Below are 22,053 nucleotides of genomic sequence, written 5' to 3'. Positions count from 1 at the left end.
CAAATACAACATTTTCTGATAACAAACAACAAAGCTATTGTAGCCCAATCATAACAGGGGTAGTGTAATAGTAATGAGCCAAATGAAGAATTCCTTCAAAAATGTGGAAAAATAATTACGGAGAGAAAGAGTTAAGAGACACAAAGAGACAAGGACTGGTGGATTTTGAGGCAGAGAGACAGGGATAGAGAGACAAAGACTAAGGCATTTCGAGGCAGAGAGAGAGACAGAGAGACAAGGACGTTGAGATATCCAGGCAGAGAGAGAGACAGAGAGAGAGAGAGAGAGAGAGACAGACAGACAGACCTATTATTTAAGAAAGAGACGGACAGAGAGATTAAAATAAAGGTATTTTAAAGATTGTAGTTATTTATAGACAAAGGGGGAACAGCTTAAATGGATCTTCAATAAAATCACATCAACACCAAGTTTTGAGATGTCGGTGGGGGGTATGCCTTCTCTTTACCAAAAGGACCTAGCTCCCCACCCCCAATTACTCATTCCTGCTTACCTGCTTCTCAGTTTTGACGGGACTTCAAAGGGGGAGCAGAGGAAGCCCCCCTACGCCACGTCTCTTTTGGTAGTGTCTGAAAAGAAAGGATGAGAAAGAGAGGAAACCGCCCATTAGGGGCCGGATCACTTTCAGTCGTGTGTTACCTAACATCCCGCATTGTCTCAAAGTTTGGGAGAATATATACACAGCACTGATTGTCACGTGTTAGGTTTTCGAGAATATATACACAGCACTGATTCTCATATGTTTTTTTTTTAAGGATACCTCAGCTTTTTTAGCTTTTGACTTCAGTTGTCGAGCTGTTTACATCCTAGGAATCCTTGGGTCTTTACCTCTTTTTTGGGTATTTCATTCACCTCTTTTCTGGGCTTTAGCCTCTTTTTTGGGCCTCCTTTTTTTTTTTTTTTTTTTTAAATAAGATTTTATTCAAAAGAAAAGACATAATATATTATTTTATATCAATAATAATACACATGTTCTACTCTATTTCTTTCTTTTGATCTCTTTGTATATATGTGGTACTTTAATCATATCTTACAATACGTATTAATGTATATAAAATTAGAATCAACATAAAGTTGGTCATCATGCATAGCCCTATGGCCTGTCAAATTAATTTTTTTTTCGTTGCTTATTTGGTTACTGTTTAGCAGTTTAATAAAATTCATATTTCTTTCAATTTTCATGTGAAATCTTACTTTAGGGTTAAAATGTTAAAGCTTAAATTTCCCTTGTACTGTGCACAAATTCGCACCACACTACTTTGCATCGCACATTACTTCTTTTCTCTTTGCACCGCACCACTTTGCACCATAACCTTCCCGAACGTTCCACTTTGCCCCCGCACTTCTTGCAACGCGCCACACTACTTTGCAACGCACTACTTTGCACCGCACTATTTTGCGACGCACTACTTTGCACCACACTACCTTGCGACGCACTACTTTGCAACACGCCGTACTTTTCTACATCGTTGCGCTTTGCAATCCCACCACACCGCTCTGTCATGTATGTATTCTTGTATCTGTCTTTATTCTCTTTCTTACATATTGTTTGCTTTTTACAAAGCTTATATCAACTCTGTCTGTCTGGTAAAACGTATGTACGCGTTATTTCTCCCACACCCATTCTCGGATCAAGTTGAAACTTCGCTCAATTATTCATTGACATAGACTAGACTTAATCAATTTTTTTAAAAAATTTAACCAAGTAGTCAATTTATTACTGATAATTAATTATTTAGTTTGATACCAACAAGAGAAACTAGTCCTTCAGTATTCGCAGGTATGTTTAAATCTGTTGGGTTTAGTCCCCTTAAATAATTGTTAACGCTATTTCTCCCTCACGCTTTCTCCGATCACGTTGATACTTAAAAATAATTATTTATTGAACCTAACAAGACACGAAAAAACAAAAATACACGTCACGTGTCACGTGGCCAGCACAACAACCCAACCGCCTTTACTTGCCCCAACTAAATTCAGGCACCCTATAGAGTTGGGTGGACTCAGTGTCGCCCTAAAAAGGTCGAAATCCCAGTCTTCACCGAGAATCAAACCCAGGACCCCAGGTTCGGAAAGCCAAGCATTTAACCACTCAGCCACCGCGCCCCCTTTAAGTATATTTAACTGAGCTTCAATGTTTGCAACTATTTTTTATAAATTTGAATTAAAAACAGTAAAAAAAAAAACACAAAAAAAAAACACAAAAAAACATCTGTTCTAAGTTTTCTTACAGGAAGTCTCTGCATTTGCCGTCATGCGCACCTAATTTTATTTTATATTCCAAAAGGTTCACACCAGGCAACCTCGGTGTAAGATGTCGGTTTTGGGGTGACTCCAGTTGCCTATTGAGTGCCCCCATTAAAACTCAAGAGCGTAGCCTGCACTCGTCCGTACCGGACTTTATCCAGCTAGTGTATATTGATAGGATGGGAACGTGATAGGAAATAGGGAAAAATAGATTTCGAACGAAAACAAATATAAAAACAAACCAGCTTAACCTTTTTTTTTTCAACGAAAACAAATATAAAAACAAACCTGCTTAACCCCCGTTTTTTTTTCAATCCTTCATTTCATTATCAGACTTCTTTCCCGTTATTTACCGGTATTTATTTTTACAATTTAATTTAAATTTATCGTCTGCTAGGGGTTAAATGTGGACGAGTTTTTTTGTTGTGTTTTTTTTTTTTTTTTGTGTTTTTTTTTTACTAGGCGATTAACTTAGGTCAGTGTTTTCCAAAGTGTATTCCTAGAGGAACCCTAGAGGACTGGCTAGTTGTAGGCCTACCACGTAAATTTATCTCTCTAAAAAACAACAAGAAAGTGTTCCGCTAAATACTCGGAATGTGCGAAATGTTTCGTTGAGGGAAAAAAGTTTGGGAAACACTGACTTAGGTGAAATCCAGCTATTCCTTGCATGCATACCTGCTGGCTTATATTAAAACCCAGATCTCAGTGCAAGAAAGAGTTTTCAACCTAGACGCTATAATAAGTTTGATTATTTATAATTATATGAAAAAAAACGGCTAAAAAATGAAAATCTTTCTGTTTTTTTTTCTTTTGCTCGTTTAATCATATTATAATATTATAATAATAGCCATACAATAATGATATGACATTTTATAATCTCTGGATTCAACAAAGTTTTTTTTTCGATCTTAAATTTGGGTTTGATTATATTTCAAGGATTTTGTTTAATTAGACTGCAGTAACGACCTTGACTGTTCAAACAGACATTTACCACAATAACTAATTATGGAGAGTTTAACCAACTTGATTATTTAAATAAAAGACACTGAAGACCTAAATTATCTACTTAAGAGACCTTTACGAACTTGGTTATTCTAATTAAGGAACATTGACGACCTTGGTAATTCCAATTGAGACCTTGGTGAAGGTTATTTAATTAAAAGACCCTGACGACCTTGTTCATATAATGAAGAGATATGATGAACTTATTAATCTAATTAAGAAACCTTGAGGACCTTGGTTATTTAATTAAGACATTTTTACGGCCTTATTTATCTGATTAAAAAACATTGATGACCTTGTTTATTATAATTAAGAGACCTTGACGACCTTATTTCGTGTAATTAAAAGACCTTGACGACCTTGGTTGTTCTAATGAATAGTCGTTGACGACCTTGTTTATTCTAATTAATGGACCTTGATGATCCTGGTTATCTAATTAAGATATCGTGATGACCTTGGCCATCAAATTAAGAGACCTTGAAGACCTTGCTAGGATATGTATTTCACCTTCAACATTTTTGGTGAGAGCCTCATGTAGGTATATTGAGCCTCCCACAAATGGGTCAAGAACATTGGGATGAAAGCACAATAAAAAAAAAGTAAAAGCCTTGACCAAGACCTTTATGTTGTAAATGGAACTTGGATGTCGGCCTGATCGTGTAGTATGCACCTCGAGCTGTCATGGTGATCGTCCCGAGCTCGAACACGTCCAACTTCCCTCCCGTCCTACAGGAGATCTTACTTCCGGGAGGAGCGTTCGAAAACTTGTAATACAAATCAATTTTGGGGGCAGGTCATTTATTCACTTTTCAACACGTATAACTCTATCTACCTACCTGCACTTATATATAGTAAAAAATTATTTTTTTTTAAAGTACAAAATTTATTTTGAAATAGGTCGCTGGAACTCTGAATATATAACGATTGTTCCTATTTTTAATCCTTTAAACAAAATGCCTAATAGCTTCTCGAAGTACGCCAATAACATACACAGACACTCTTTAATATTTAGATCACGTGATCGAAAGGAAGAATCATTTTAAAAAGCACGAAAACAACCACCACATTATTTTCATACTAAATAAATAATTAACACCCCCCCACACACACACACAGACACACACACACCCAACAACAGAGGTAAACAGAGACTTTATTATTCTACTGTTACTTTTCTCAGGAATAGCCCCCTTGCTTTTTTTTTTTTTGCCTGATATTTTTCCCAATTTTAGGAAAGTAAAAAAAAAAAAAAGGGAGATAAAATTGAGCGTGTGTGGATAAAAAGAGCTTATAGGAGTCTGAAACGGAGGGGGAAACAAAAAGGGGGGGGGGGTTAGATCCAGTTCAGAAACTCCGCCTTGTTTTGTGGTTTTCTAATCCCCCGACCTCCCCAACCCTCGATTTCTATTCCCCCCCCCCTCTCCCTTTTAACATAGGCTTTTAAAAAATAAAAGTAGTGACGCTACAATGGATTCTGACAGCCTCAGAGTTAAGGCGGTTTCATTTTCTTCATTCATGGCGAAGGCAGAAAGGGCGGGGAGGGGCGGAGGGAGACAGAGAGAGAGAAAAAAAAAAGGGGGGGGGAGGGTTCTCCCGGGCTTCAGAGGTGAACTTTTCTCTTTCGCGCTTCTTCCTCTCTGTCTCTCTCGTCTCACACAAGCCAGGAGTACACCACCTCCAGACCTCCCTCCCTTTTTTTTTAAACACCTACATACTCTCACTGCCATCCCCCCCCCCTCCCCTCTGTCTCTCTTCGCCTGATGGAGTACTAGTAGATATAGAACAGGTCCAAGGGGGACAAAAAAGAAAAAAAAAAAAGAAATACAAATAGAAGAAAATAAAAGAAAAAAAAAACACGGGGTGGAACTATCTCTTTACCTCCCTTTTTCACCGTAACCAGAGTTACTGCCGTTGATCCGAACTTCAATAAGGTCAGTACAGTTTGGCAGGCGACTAGGTGTTCTCTGCCTGAAGTGTGTGTGGAGATTTAAAGATAGTTATTTTTTTTTTCTTCTTGCCTCCGCTAATAAACGTACAATAATTTATTATCTCTATACGCAGACACACACACATATTTATATAGTTTAGGCTGTTCGCTCTTGAAATAATTTTGGAGAACATCAGGGGAGGCTATAAGAAGGCGATCATGTTTGTGTGGAGATAGTTCGTTACGATTCTCGTTCTTGTGTGTAGGCTTTTAGAATTCAGAACATAAATATTCAGAGAAATCGGAGTTGTTTTGAGTTCATTCAGATCACATTCAAAGGTAAGGAAACTTTTTTTTTTTTTTTTTTTTTATATACACTTTACATAAATTTATATGCATATATCCCCCATCCCAAGCCTACACTGATACAATCTATATCTTTATTTTGATCATAGCTCTTGTACAAATATATCGTACATACAAAGAAATGATATAATAGAGGTTAAGCCGGTTAAGGGTTTTTATTGTGTATTATTGATTAATTGTTACGATATCGGATGTAATACTTCTACTCTAGATGGCATACAGCTCTGGGATAAAATGAGTTAAATTTAAAAAAATAATTAAGGAACCCCTTTCAGGCCTTACGATCTAAAAAAGGGGAGGGGGGCAAATGGTGTAAAGCTGAACTGTTTCTATGGTCGACAGTTAGCCAATGTGGCCAGCACAACGACCAACCAACTTTAATGTGCGAAGTGCTCCGTTAAGGAAACATTGATCTACAGTTTAATAATTGTTTGTTTGTTTGTTTTACATGTTTCGGATGTTCCTTCAGAGTTGAAGATAATGACGACGGGGGATGGGATCGGGCAGGGTTTGAACCCGGGACCATCGATAAAACTGAACGACAGTCCAGCGTGCAAACCGCACGACCAGGCAGCCATCTTACTTACTGACTGGTTAAAAGGCCGTCTAACGTTTTGTGTAAGAAGGTGGTCGTTTTCAGACAGTCAGTCCAGCCTTCTAAAGGAGTGAGCTCAAACTCTGCAGTGCCTCTTTAGACCCCCTGAGCTAAATTTCTTTGTCTAGAGTATGATTTTATAAAACTCTATCCTTAGACGTTGTTTATGACCTTAGTTTAAGTTTAATTTAACTTAAGTTCTTCGGTAACAATATTATTTATAGACATTGTTACAGGGCTGACCTTTGAGGGGCCCATGCATTTTGACATTTGGCATGAAATACTGGTGTAATATTTAATATTTAATGCACACACAAATATCTGAAATATTAAATTCTTAGTGTAAAACGTGAATTAAAAAGGGACAAGCTTCTTTTAAAAGAAATCTGAGTATAATCTTTAGTTATACACAAGTTCAGCTAATGCGGACAAAGCTGTTGGGACGAAATATTCAACATGCTGTTCACCTCTTTACAGAATAAAATAAATAAAACGTTGGGACGAAATATTCAACATGCTGTTCACCTCTTTATAGAATAAAATAAATAAAACGTTGGGACGAAATATTTATCATGCTGTTCATCTACCGTAACAACACTACAGTATATATAAAACGTTGTCACCTTTTACAAAAAAAGACTAGTTATATATAAAACGTTGGGGCCTTTAATGCATAAGGTTTTATTAATCTAGAAGTACATTACTAAATTTGTTTTATCTCGTAAGATCACAGCGTTCGTAAACTGAAGAGGTCAGAGTTGAGCCAAAAGTTTACACGAGGTGTCATAACATTTCATCTGGTATTTCTGTCCAGTGCATCTCCTTGCACTTTAAGTGCACGGTGCACTTTAATTCCGCGTACATTAATATACATACGACTATGATACGACCAATGGATGTACATCATCTACTAGACTCTCTCTCTTCTCTCTCTATGCCATTTTGATCTTTTTTTTTTAACATTCCATCCATTCTTTTAGTTTTCTCTCCCCACTCCTAGGCCTCTCTCTCTCTCTCACTCTTCCTCTCCGCTTGACTCTTGTATTGTTTTCCTCTAAATTCCACGCCAAGACTCTGGAATGTCATGTTTACACATTTCAAAAGACGTGCATTTGGTTCAGAGGTTAAAAGTTTTTCATTCAGCCTGCATTTGGCTCAGAGATTAAAGTTGTTTTTTTTTAACATTGCAAACTTCTCAAGGTTCAAAGGTAAAGTGTTTCATTAAAAGTTGATCAAGTTCAGAGTTTAAAAGTAATAAATCAGTGATGTGTGTGTGTGTGTGTGTGTGAGAGTGTGTGTGTGTGTGTGTGCGTGTGTGTGTGTGTGTGTTTATAACAAAGTAATAATGTATAGTATTATTTCAGAAGGTATGACGTTTCATGGACTCCCTTGAGACAATAAAAGTCATTCACATTAAGTTAAATAAAAAGTCGGTCTGCAGTGGTACTAGTCTCTTTGTACACTCGCAGGCCGTAGGCCGAAGAAATTGTTGAGGCCAAAGACATTTTCTTAATACCTAACCTACTGTCCGTGGACCATATCCGGCACTTCACTCACGTTTCCCAGTCCATCTAGACATCTGCACAGTTCACAGTAAAACCACAGAAGCTCTGTTCCATTAGACTTTACTGTTTCGGTGATGTGGCCCGTGACCCGTCGGCCGGAAATGAATATGACCCTCAGATCGAAAAAAAAGGTTGTGGACCCCTGCATTAAGTCATTAGTCATTTTCTATCATGTTTATATTTGTCACTTTCTGTCATGTTTATATTTGTTAGGACTTTCATCCCCGCCAGTGCAATGGACTCGGTTCTTAGGCACCCAAAATAAGCGAAGAAAAATTTTCAGGGGGTCACTCTTCGATGTACATTAACTAAAATCGAAAAGAACGAGAATGTTAGTTCATAATGTTTTACATACATTGAGGACTCCGCGAGGGATCGAGGCCCTGGGAAATCGCCCAGCTGGATGAGGCCTTTAAACTTTCTTGGGCAGAAAATCTGCAACAGTGAACGGTTGTAAGGGGGCGGCAAATAAATAAACAAATAACATTGATACAATTTTAGAAAATACATTGGCCATATATCGATTCTGTCTTTCACGTTATATATGTATCTCTCTTTTTCTCTCACTCTATCGATCTCTCTTTTTCTCTCACTCTATCGATCTCTCTTTTTCTCTCACTCTATCGATCTCTCTTTTTCTCTCACTCTATTGATCTCTCTTTTTCTCTCACTCTATCGATCTCTCTCTCTCTCTCACTTTATCGATCACTCTTTTTCTCTCACTCTATCGATCTCTCTTTTTCTCTCACTCTATCGATCTCTCTCTCACCTAGCTCTCTATCTTCCCATCTGTCTTCATTTCTCGTCCTCTCTTACATATTCGACTCTTTCCCTCTCACACACACAACATACGCTATCTCACTCCTGTCCTCACTCTTCCTCTATATTCGTTTCTGTCTTTATCTCTCTCTCTCTCTCTCTCTCTCTCTTACCCACTCACTCTCACTCTCCCTCTCTGATTCTATCTCATTAAATCACTCACTCTCCCTCCTCTCACTTGAGTTCCTTCCCTCTTTTATTGTTTAGTTACCTCCTCTATCTTGTCCTCATGTCCTCCTACCCTCTTTAAAAAAAAAAAGCTTTCTGTTTGGACAGATGCGAAGGTCACGCCAGGTGTTGCTGCCCCTGGAGTGACTCCTCCAATGCAGGCTTTTCCCCGGTCCAGAGTCCCCAATGTTCTAGTTTTCTCTATCTTTAAATCCCCCTCTCTCAGCCCCCCCCCCCCCCCAAAATCGTGTTTTAGTTTCTGTAACTTTATGTTAGTTTCGTGACAATTCTCTATTCTCGAGTCTCAAGAGAGAATCTGATTATTTTCATTTGGACAAGGGAGACAAAGCCTAACTATGTAAGCACAAGGGAGACAAAGCCTATCATTGTGAGAACAGAAGAGACAAACCTATAGCATGGATGACAATGAAGACATAACCATATCTTTCATTTCCGCGCTTTCTTACTAAGATTATTATTTCGTTAATAAACCGAGACACGTTTTACATCATTCTTCTCAGCCACATGCACGGACCTATATAAATATACTATTTTGGTATTTTGTATTTTAGGCAATTTGCTTGTTCTTTACTCCGTAGCCCCAACAAGTAATTTAAAAGCTACAATATAAAAATATGTCTTTATCTACTACTCTTTCACTGCTGTCAAAAAAAACAGTTATTTGAATCTTGGGCCACGTAAATACGAAAATGAAAGCACCCCAATACCATTTTCTTCCAGGATTTCGACTAAAATCTAGATGCAATAACAAGAAGATGTGTTGAGTCGACTTTCTTGCTGTAGTATAAGACACACTGTGATGGCAACTCGTTTTTATTTAATGTAGTCACATTTTTAATGATTATATTTAGGTGATAGAGATGCTGCATAATTTTAAGTTAAAATAAGGAATGTGACGGTTGTTTCACTGTATTAAAAAAATGGGGAAAACGAAAAAAATTTTTTTAATCTGATTGGGGGGGGGGGGTAGTCGGTGTACACAAAATCAGAGGCGTGCACGTTGAGATGATTTGCTGGATCTTGGCTCTGGAACAATTTACTATATATAGTATCACACTGTAAGAGCCAAAGAATGTTAGGAGCCAAAGAATGTTAGGAGCCAAAGAATGTACGATTGTACGAATGTAAGTTATAGCGTAGAAGACTATAAAAAGAAACAAAAAGTTTCGTCTGCTCAAAGATAAAAATGATAAAAGATTCAATTATCTGTTCAACGTTTTGCACTTGCCAAGGTTGCGCAAACCCAGTGGTCATACATTGAAAAACTGAAACAAAAACTTGATTAGAATATTGTCGTCTGTATTGCAAGGTAAGCAAAGTTCAATGTGATATCAGCCTGTGACATAACGCTATCAGCTTTTTCTTAGTGTGTTTTTGTTTTATTTGATTGGGTTATTTTTTTTCGTTTTAAGTTTGCCGTTTAAGATGGAGGGAGTTATGTGTTTTATTATTATTTATTTATTTACACTTTAATATCGTTTTGATATTTTGAACCTTGTGTATTTTCCTTAGCTTGATTTGGGCTGCTGAGCCCCACGCTTCTGGCTTCATATTCTAGAGCACGTCTTACGTAACTGGTATAGGTCTTATTCAGAATGTTGTGATTTCTTCCCCAGTCTGTGCCAGCTAATTTTTTCATAAGAGATAGTCTCTGGATGCCTTTACTCTGTGTTTTATCCATTTGTTGTTGTTGTTTTTTTTCGAGTTACTTTCTGGTCATATGTGACTCCAAGATATGTAGGGCTGTCTTTTTTTTTCTTCTAAAACTTCCTTCTCTAATGGACATGCCCCAGTCTTTGGCCCATTTATTGAGTTTATCGAGAGCATCTTGTAATCGAAATTTCAATGTTCCTACATCATCTTCTGTGCTAATTGAGGCAAGGTCATCTGCATACGTGCTGCTTTTAAGTAAATGTCAAAATGCTGCACCATTTGATTTTTATATAGATACATCAGTTTGAATAAAAACATATAGACATAAGCAAAGAGAAAGAAAGAAAAAAGAAAATAGAGAAAGCTAGAGAAAGAGAAAAAGCTAAAAAAAGAGAGAAAGCCAGAGAACGAGAAAAGCCAGAGAACGAGAAAAGCCAGAGAAAAAGAGAAAGCCAGAGAAAAAGAGAAAGCCAGAGAAAAAGAGAAAGCCAGAGAAAAAGAGAAAGCCAGAGAAAAAGAGAAAGCCAGAGAAAAAGAGAAAGCCAGAGAACGAAAGAAAGCCAGAGAAAAAGAGAATGCCAGAGAACGAAAGAAAGCCAGAGAAAAGGGAAAGCTAGAGAAAGAGAGAGAGAGAACAAAATAAAGAAACATTGATCGCAGAAAGAGAAGCCAGACAAATAAATAGGTCAACAATTCGATCAATGAAAAGACAATAATAATCATATTGACAAAGGCTGGCGTTTAAAGTTCTGATAATAATCTGGAACATACATATTTTATTTAAGAAGGATTTGAACCTCGAACGACCCATTTTCCTTTCCCTTTTCGCAACCCTTATAATAACAATCAACAAGGGACAAATCTAAACTTCATCTTTAACCTTTGACCCATTTCACAGAACGCTTGTCAACTTAAAAGCAAAGTTTATCTTTAAATGGGTCAAGAATTAGTACTCTCAAACCTTACGCTGTCTCTGTCTCGTTATTTATAGGCTTCCACTTGGCAGTGACTTTAAAGAGAAATGGATTTCAGTCAATGACTCTAACAAGTTGTTATCTTTATTGTGCCTAAGATATTTTGTGCTAGATCACAAGCCACAGATATAAATACGTTTCTCTCAGATAAAAAAATGTATACGGCTTGTCTTCGAGTCCGAAGATTAGTGAGGAATACAGTATTTCCCTTGGCTGCGCAGCCCCAGCTGTGACCTGCATATTTTGCCACATCTAGGGCAAGCATAACCATTGTCCGCAGGTGGTCGATTTAGATTTTCGTCGTCTGCGTTTGTCCTCGGCAGCAGATTTTCTTTTGGTCTGAAATGTGTATCCCGCGGCCTTGGTGAGTGACCTCCCGCTGTCTCGTTCCGACGCCGCATACAGCCAGGTGCTCTCTTCTATGTCAGCCAAGGAAAGTTGACGCCTAAGCTGGTCTTTGAAGCGTTTCCGTGGGACGCCTCTGTTACGTCGACCACCTTTTAGCTCACCAAAAAAAGACTGCCTTTGGCATACTTTCATCTCCTATACGGGATACGTGCCCTGTCTAGCGTAGCTGTCGGACCATAAGAAGTCCCTCTATACTGTCCATACCGGCGTTCGCAAGGACATCGCTGTTTGTAGTGCGGTCCTGCCACCGTATGTCCATGATGGAGCGCAAGCATCTTTGGTGAAAGCGCTCAAGAAGTCTTAGTTGTTTTTTATATAATGTCCATGTCTCAGAGCCATATAGAAGGGTTGCGAGAACCACCGCCTGGTAGACATTGATTTTTGTAGGCAGGCGGAGCGATTTATTCTTCCAAACTCTCCCTGAAGGCGTCCAAAAGCGCTACTAGCCCTGGCCAGACGGTTATCAACTTCCCTTGAAAGTGAGGCGTCATTTGACACTATACTACCTAGATATGTGAAGTGGTCTACCACGTTAAAAAGAAAGTACTAAATTGGAAAATGTGCAGATTTGTGCTTGTCTCTGACTGGCGTGACAATTAGAGGAAGCCGTCCGATCCATGACAACGTCACATTGGTGTTAGTTGGAATTCAATTCGGCAAACTACACCTAACGGTCGGGCTAATTAACTATGTAAGGTATGCATAATTAATGAAGCTTGAAGAATATGGTCACCATTGATAAGATAAGATAATTTTGTTGGTCCAAAGAAATGGAAATTCAGTTTCACTATAATAGTCCAACTCAGCATAATAATAATAATAATAATAATAATAATAATAATAATAATAAGGCTTGTCTTCGAGTCCGAAGATTAATGGGGAATGCAGTATTTCCCGTAAATACGCAGCCCCAGCTGTGACCTACATATTTTGCCACTTCAGCATAACTAGTAAAATAATAACAATATAGATGCAAACACAAATAACATTTCCACATGGAACACATACACACACACACACAACCAGGGCCTTATGTATTAGACTTCTATGTACTTCTCGATGACCACAGATGACCTTGTAATACCCTGACCGAAAGTGACATAAAGGAGTTTTAAAATCTTTCAGACGATCACTTCGTTCAGATCTGATGTCCCTGTGCTTAAATGGGTGCAGGTTGTCTTTAAGAATCGTGTGTGTTTCGGAAAGTCATTTTTCATGAAAATGGACAAATTAAATAACACATAGAGAGCCTGCACAAGCACAGTCAAAGTAACAGAGATCGAGACCCACACACTTAGATGGCATACTGGTCGTGTGATTTACACTCTGATTTGTTGTAAACGTACCGGGTTCGAACTATGCCCATTAACTAGAACGAAAACCTTTTCATTCCTGAAGAAACTTCTGGAAACACACATTTCAGGCCCCACTATTCACCCACGCTTATCTTATCTTATAGATAACGGACGTTACTTCAAAAAAAAGAAGATAATTACGTCCTACGCATTACATGTGTCAATCTAGTCATGCGTGTTAATCAATGATTTAAACATTGCTAAGTCGTTGGTGTTCCTTGCTGATTCAGGCAACCCATTCCAGTCTTTAATGGCGCTAGGAAATGTTCCTTCAGAGTTAAAGATAATACACATAGCATTTAGTCCAAACCTCCCTCCGGACGACGGAGGATAGCAGCGGGCAGGGTATGAACATGGGACAGTCGGGAGGACAGAACGACAATCCAGCGCGCAGCCATCCTAGCGTCCAGGGTTCGGTGCCAAGCTCCTTCCTACTCGGTCACAACTTTACATTTCTATTTTTTTCCCCCAAGCATTAATAAAACATTAACACTTCAAATTTTATTCAAGACTACCCAAGTCTAGGTTTTTAAACCCAGATGTTTAATCTTTTCCCTCTTTGAATCTATAAAAGACCGTTATTTCTGTTCGTTCTATTTTTAGATACTATACCCGTTTTAAAAAAAAAAAACGTAACTTTAAGTTTAATAAACTTTTCGATCTTGCTTGAGTAGCGTAGCTCCGCCTAATTGCTTCGCGGAGTCTATGACGTCATTGTGACCATTACAATGACGAGCATGCAGCAGACAACCAGGTCTCCTTGGGTCTGGCCTGGTGAGGTGTCTGGGTTCCTACGTAGATCTAATGCATTCACAGTCCCGTAAAACTCGCCCCGTTATTAGTCCCTAGCTGGAGATAACGTGAGTGTGTGTTTGAGATTCTTCGATCACCAGCAGACGTCGTACCGTGTGACCCCATTACAGTTTTCGTCAAGTGCAGTCAGCGGTTCTAAACTTATGCAAAGACAAAGACACGTAATGTATTTTCTTCAAGCTTATCGTTCCTTGACAGTATAGAATGTTAGAATGGATGCCTGGTTGTTTGGTGTAGACTTCCTCTGTCCGTGAAGATGGTCCCAAGAGTTGGCGCCACCGTCCCCTGCCGCCCTGCAGGAGTTCATTTTACATGGAGCGTCCCAAAATTGTAGAACATAAGAATACATGAGAAGAAAAATCAATTAATAAAGCCATACTTTAAATCACACACACAATAAAATAGATCCGAGAAAATACATTATTGGTGATAATAATTAAAAAAAAAAAAAAAAAATCAGTTTTACAAAACATGTCTTTGACATCTTTTTGACAATGACATCTTCTTGACAATGACATCTTTTTGACAATGACATCTTTTGACAATGACATCTTTTTTTTTTTTGAGGTTATAACATACTGAACTTTCAATTTAGATGTGACAATAATTTAAAAAAATCTTTTTATGCTAAAATAATTATTTTTTCGTTAAATTATTAATGATTTCCTTAATTATATTTTTTAAATTGTATGCTACGTTTTTAAAATATAAACTCATTAACGATAACAATGAGATGATAACAACGCGGAAGTGGAGACACCCCTAAATAAAAGTATAAATCTGTTTCAAAAGTATGAAGATGGATTTCATCCAGATCTAGAGCTTCTTACATGATGACGGAGTGATGACGTCACATATGATTTAAGTTTGGCGCCATTGTGACGAGTTTAAAGTACATACCACAAGGACATTTTTCAAGGGAGGGGAGGTGTTAAACTTACTAACTCTGTAACTCAAATTTAAATTCCCCCATCACCTAGCGGCAAGCTCACTCCTCATCCCACATAAATCAACGACGTCCACATTCTCACCCCATTTAGAGCCTACGATTTTAAGGTCTAAGAAGATACGACGCCATGTTATGCAGGCTGGGCCTTGTTTTTTTTTTTCTTTTCCCTTTTCTTCGGCCTCCATAATGTGCTGGGCAATAAGAAATGGGAAAGGGGGGTCTATTTACAAAATAAGTTGAGACTCGCTGCGCCCAGTCAACAAAACAACAGAATGTCAGCGTGCCAGATAGGTTTACGGGTCTAACGACCAACACACGCATTAGCCCAGATACTGTTACACAAAACACGAAATCTTCCAAGCAGAAGTGCCCACAAAGTACTTGGTGATCCCCCCCCCTCCTCCTTTCCCAAGCGAATGTCACAGGTGGTAGAATCAGTGCGGTATAAAGTGTTGAATGACAAGATACGAGGGAAAAAAAGAAGTCCAGGGGATACAAAGGGTTTGAGACGGACGAGGGTTAAAGATCACGACGTCCTTAATGCAGACTTCGAGTTCTTATCTTTGCATGCAGTTTAAGGCAAAGAAACGAAGCAAATAGAACTGTTAAGTTCATACACGGAGGCGCTATGTCTGAGTTAAGTGGCTTCAGAGCCGGAGGAGTCCCGGGTTCAAATCCCGATGTCGACTGGGATTTTTAATTTCGGGATCTTTATGACGCCTCTGAGTCCACCCAGCTCTAATGGGTACCTGAGATTGGTTGGGGAAAAGTAAAAGCGGTTGACCTTTGTGCTGGCCGCATGACACCCTCGTTAACTATGGACTGCTAATATGCCATGTGTTCGTTTTTTTGGCATGTTTGTAGTGAACATGTTTCGTCGATAGAAAGGAAAGGATGTTAATACTTGATATATGTAAGTTATAGCCCTTAGTCATTGTGGAGTTATGCCTCTTTTGTCGTGAACAATGGCTTCCTGCCTAAGATGGCGTCCAGTGTTGAATGATTCAAAGTGTTCGGCCCGACTACGACAATAGTTGCCTTAATTCTTCAAGACATACTTAACACAGACACAGAAACATCAAACATAGATCGCAAAGGTCTGAAGGGGGAAACTTGACTTTTAAGCTCAGGCCTGTCACAACGTAAAGGGAGGGACACCTCATCTTCCCACACCCTGTTCAGTGAAATGTTTAGGTCTAACTAAACAACTCGGAGCACATTAACTGGGACCCTGTAATAATTCGTGTTGAGAACTTTGAAGAGTTTCCATCAACTAGATAACGCATGAGATAATCTGATAAAGCGAAAATAAATTTATATTAAAAAAAAAAAAAAAGCGTGTTTTGCAACCTCATACTTTTTTTTAAAAGTGCAGCCTCTTGGTTTAATTTTAGCGCCCCCCCCCATCGGAAAAAGCTGTAATGAATTTGTGTTGTCTGTCTGTACACACAAGTAGAAGTCCTCTTCATATACCACACACATTGTTTAGATGTTTCTGTTTTGTTTGTTTTAAAGACGAATAGTATACAATGTATGCAATTGAAAACAAGATTTAAATAACATTTTGAGCCAATCCGCAACTTACAGTAATTTTGATATGATTGTAACGTTGTTTTTTTTTTGCGAGTAAAACTGACTCCCAGGGGCCCCAGGCCTATATTAAAACTTTGTACAACACAAACTTCCTTAGCAGCCAGGCATCTGTCTATTGACATTTATTTTGGCCACTCAAAACCTTTCCTCACAGTGCCATGTCTTGAACTTTGTAAGACGCAACGCCCGTGCGAGCACAACCCTGTTTTCTTCACCTCTCCCTGTTATTGATTCTGTTATGTTGTCTTGTTTGACACCTAATTAGCCGAACGGCATCTGCACTGACCCCCATCGTTTAGCGGCAGTGTCTGCACTGACCTACGTTGTAATTAATAGTAGACCTCGGTACTGTTCGAGCCTGTCTATCGAGAAGTGGGGGGAGGGGGGAGTTCACTCGCACTGAGTCAACTTCGAACTTGGGTTGTATTGTGTGCGTAAATATGTGTTTGCGTGTGTGCGTGTTTTGCTAGCGTATTTAGTGTTTGCCCCCTAACCTCACCCCCAAAGTCGTCTCTTTCAACGCCCCCCACCCACTCTTACCCCCCCCCCCCGGACGCCTAGGTTTAACTCCGCCCCCACCCTCTTTTTTTTTTTCTAACACCGTAATATCAACTGCTTTAAAACGTCGCGCTGACCTTGGCTGGTTTTAATGGACAAAAACGGTTGGAAGAGAGAGAGAGAGAGAGAGAGAGAAAGAGAGAGAGGGATTAGCGAGACGAAGCAGCCCCCCCCCTCCTCTTGCTGTGTTTATGTTTCCGATCGTGTATTTCTCCCTCTCTACTTCTCTCATTCTGTTTCTTCTCTTCGAGGAAAAAAAAAAAGAACCACCACCACCACTACCACCCTGATCAGTTGTACTACTTCGCACTGCGTGTCAATGACAGTTTGAGAGATAGTCGCGTTTGTTATTTCATGTGTTATAAGACTTATTGAACTATACCACCTTTAGTGCAAAGAGACGCGGTCCAGGTAAGTGGTATCTCTTGTCTCTTTTAAAATACATATCTAGATCTAGATCAACTTTGTTTTCACGGGAATATCGTTGGACATTAACTTAGGATTAGGTTTTTAGGTTTGCTACAAGTCTAGCACTTTAAAATAAAATCGTATAAAACCCTAACCCTAAACAAAGTTGAATTTTGATCCTCTATTTTCTTTTTCTTTTTCAACGCTGTTGCAGTATATATATATATATATATATCGGTCAGTCAGTGATTCTAAAGTACGATAGTCTGTAATAGTAGGCACATCGAAACAGCCTTAATTAGACAAGCCACATGCCAATTAAGTGCCCAGTGTGGCTTGGTGGTAAAGCACTTGGCTTCCGAACCGAGGGTCTCGGTTTCGAATCTCAGAATGCCATTGGAAGCCGCTGCGCACATTTTGAGCACGTTAATAGCGATGGCGAACTCACAACTTCATATTGTTCGTAGCGCTATTTTATACATGTGCGTGACAGACATACAGACTGACTGCATAAAACTAATAGCGGCCATTTCCTCAATTTTTTTTTCTCTTGAAAAGTAATAAGTACAATTTTGAAAAAGTCTGTTTATTTTTTATTTTCTAGTGTTCATAGCGACACTACTTGCTGAACACATGAACACGACTTTGAACAAAATGTCTATGTCTCTTTATGTTTGTGTTTAACTTCAGTAAATATCGACTTCATAAGGTAAACAGTATAAAGAAATTTCATCAGTTTAACAGTATATATCGACTTCAACAGTTTAACAGTACAAAGCGACTTCATCAGTTTATATATCGACTTCAACAGTTTAACAGTATAAAGCGACTTCATCAGCTGATCAGTATATATCGATTTCACAGTTTAACAGAATAAAGCAACTTCGTCAGTTGAACTATATATATATATCGACTTCGGCAGTTAAACAGTACATATAGAATTAAGCAGTTTAACATGTTTATATCGGCCTTAATAGTTTAATGGACCATTAAAGGTATATAAATTAACTTAGGCTCTTAATATACGGTCTTGACACACTATCGCGAGAGCGAAATTTATTTTGTGTTCCTGAGGTGCATTCACGTATTCTTTGGAAAAAAATATATATTGTCAATATTGTACTCTTGTGATTGTTATTATATGTATAGCACGCACACAACTGAATATCTTTCATTCAACACTGTTACAGCGCCATCTGTTTGAGCTCTTCATTGTAGATTTTAAATGTGTTGGATTATAACAATACCATTACTAATACGAAACTTGATTCTTTTATCGAATTTGCTCCCAACGACGACACTGGTGCCGGGCAAGCATCGTGCCGCAGTGATGCCCCTTCCCTTCAAACTTTTGACTACCATAGTGAAGTGGCAGAGGCTCCATTCCATATATCTCGATGTTTTTACAAAACTTATATGCACTCCATCTCCTCTGTCTGGTACAACTGTGTACACTTTATTTCTCCCACGCCCACTCTCGAATTAAGTTGAAATTTTACACAATTATTTGTTGTAGATAAAAAAAACACGAATCATAAAAAAAAAAACACCAATTAACTAATCAGTTACTTAATTCTTGGTAATTAATTATTTTATTTGTTATCAAAAAGGTAAATAGATGCTACTTGTTGAGATGAGGCTGTATATGTGGAATTATTCCGTTTAGATACGTTTTTCTTACTCATATCATATTCTCGGATCTAGTGGAAAGTTTGCATCTCTATACATTGTCTATGATAATACACGAATCAATAAAAAAAAATAACAATTAGTCAATCAATTAGTTGTAACTAAGTTTGTTTTATATAGAAAAAGACAGCTTAATCCTACAGTATTGAGATATAAGGCTGTGATGTTATAGTTCCTCTTCTTAGATAAGCTTTATTTAAAAAAAATATTTTTAGATATGTTACATGTTTGTTTTTTTCCGATGAAAATAATTATAATAATTTAATGTATAAAGCACTGATATCAAACATAATGTAGGCACAAGGCGATACATAAAATAACAAAACATAAACACCATAGTTGAAATGACAAACTAATCTAACAAAGTTTTGAACAGATAGGTCTTAATGTTCTTCTTGAATGTAGAGACGAATACTGTTCGGGTTAGCTTAATGGGGAGTGAGTTCCAAGCCTTTGGTCCGTGCACTGAAAAAGCTCACAATATCAATATGGAGTGATCAGCTCACTTAGGTAGAAGGGCATTTCTTTGTTTTAGATGCACTAGTGACTAAGTCTGGACACCTTGTAGTCGGTTCTTGCATTCACTTGGAAGCCAATGGAGTGTACCCAAGAGCGCAGTAACTGAATCGATGATGTGGCCTGTGGCTTGAAAATGTGAAATGATTATTGCCACACGGTTCTATCAGTTTGCCATCCTCAAATTGTGTTTATCCCCCCCCCCCCCGCCTCCACATAATATTCATTTCCGCTCTTAACATTTTGCAATACCTGGAGAGTTCTGACACTCCCCCCTCCCTCTTCTGAATATAAACAAACAACGATCTACCTCCTTCGTACATTTTATTTTTATTTGTAAGTAGCACCTACACTCCCTCCTCTCCCCTCCTTTCTCTCTCCTCTCCCCTCTATCTATCCCTCTCCTCTTGCTCTATCACTACCGCCCACCTGTTTACTCATGACTTAAAAAAAAAAACGCCCCTGAACTCAACTCTAATCGCTACGCCTCTACCCCACACAGCGTTTGGCTGTATTCGCCGTCCTAAACAGAAAACACGTCCCTCTTTCTTAGGTCGGAACAGCCTCCTTAACTTTGTGTTCTAGAACTATTTTTTTTTTTATCTTGCGTAATCAACATTTAACATCTGCGAAGCAAAAACATAGATCTAGGTTTGCCCCCCGAGGCAGCACAGAGATCTAGGTTTTAAATGCATGACGAAAAACATAGATAAAGGATTACAAGCATGAAGCAACACATAGATCTAGGTTGAAATGCCTCTTGAATTAAGGTTCTAAATGCCTGAAACAAAACAAAGATCTAGGTTGAAATGACTGAAACAACACAGATCTAGGTTTAAATGCCCGAAGCGAAAAAGATCCAGGTTTAAATGTCTCTTGCATTTAAATTTTATATGCCTGAAACAAAGCAAAGATCTAGGTTGAAATGTCTGGAACAACACACAGATCTAGATTTAAATGTCCGAAGTGAAACATAGATCTAGGTTTCAAATACCTAAGGTAATAAATGCTTGAAACTGGTCTAACTTGGAGAAGGGAGAAGGGTTTGTGAGGGGAGAAACCTACGTGTGTGTGTGTGGGGTGGGGGGATGCAAACACGTTACAGCATAACACATGGGCCTTGCTGCCTCCCATCTTTTCCTATTAAACCAAGCCATTCACATCCACAGTATCACAATATCCCCTCTGTCATTGAATCCCCTATGACATTGTATCCCATCTGTCACTGTATCCCTACCGTCACTGTATCCCCTATGACACTGTATCCCTCCTGTCACTGCACACCTAGCTGGGCACTGTTCCTTCTTGCCGTCGATCATAAAACTAAAATTTATTACTAAATGTTTTTCTGATATTGTAGATAGCGTTACAGTTGTTCCTCCTGCTGGGCCTATAAATAGACACAACTAGCCCAGAAGACAGTGCTCCGTAACGCCAGATAATGAACAAGGCCCATGCATGTCATGACTCTAAAGGTTAAGGACGTTTTAAGAACTGCTGCCACTTAAAGTACATTCGCCTGATTGTTAAAAGTCACACCAAATTGATATCTTAAAACACTGGGGCCTACCCCCCTTTTTTTTTCAGCACGGGGGCTTTAAATCTCTGAGAGTCCAATTCAGGGGAATCATCATTAGAAGAAATCGTTAAGTTCAATGGAGGGGATTCTCTTCGGGTGTCATTACGAACTTTTTATTATGAACTTCAATAATGAACTTTTTATTAAGAACTTTTGATTATGAACTTCATTAATGAACTTTTTATTATGAACTTTTTATTATGAACTTCATTAATGAACTTTTTGTTATGAACTTTTTTTTTTATGAACTTCATTAATGAACGCTTTATTATGAACGTTTTATTATGAACTTCATTAATGAACGTTTTATTATGAACTTTTTATTATGAACTTTTATTATGAACTTCATTAATGAACGTTTTATTATGAACTTTTTATTATGAACTTCATTAATGAACGTTTTATTATGAACGTCTTTGTTAATTGTAAGTATACGTTTGGGGTGGTCGGATAGCACCTTGCTACGGGACGGAAATGACCCGCAGGCTCTAGTCTAGGCGTCACTAACTTAACGTTGTTAATGGCAATTATTTTTTTTTTACATTGAAGAGGGCAAAATCAATTTTTGTTTTATAATCGAGCACAAACATTAATTTTTTTTTATATTTTGGTCTTGAGTTTGGGCAGAAGTCAGAAGTCATACATAACGTCATAACCGGAAGCTTAGATGTCTTTCGAGGTTTCTATATTTAGAATCTCCTCACTCAAATTAGCAAACATCACCAAAACAGCTTTGCTGTTATATCAGCTTCATCTCCACTATATGTATACATTTGATCTATTGTTTAAAGAAGCACAAAAAATATACTTTTTACCTTTTGCACAAAAGT

General features: G+C 38.3%; 1 protein-coding gene across 4 annotated transcripts in view; it reads left to right on the top strand.

The window, feature by feature from the left end:
• LOC106053581 (1,25-dihydroxyvitamin D(3) 24-hydroxylase, mitochondrial-like) overlaps positions 1-22,053 on the top strand; it is a 156,286-nt gene that overhangs the window by 81,614 nt on the left and 52,619 nt on the right. Inside the window, exon 1 of one of the 4 annotated variants that reach the window (XM_056035131.1) lies at positions 5,044-5,198. The exons of 1 other annotated variant lie outside the window; for it this stretch is intronic. The gene's annotated coding sequence lies outside the window, so the exon portion shown is untranslated. 2 more of the 4 variants (XM_013209163.2, XM_056035130.1) reach the window with 2 other exon arrangements.

The sequence above is a fragment of the Biomphalaria glabrata genome, chromosome 7 (genome assembly GCF_947242115.1).
Source record: "Biomphalaria glabrata chromosome 7, xgBioGlab47.1, whole genome shotgun sequence".
Taxonomy (NCBI): domain Eukaryota; kingdom Metazoa; phylum Mollusca; class Gastropoda; family Planorbidae; genus Biomphalaria; species Biomphalaria glabrata.
This window is presented reverse-complemented; position numbering and strand designations above follow the sequence as displayed.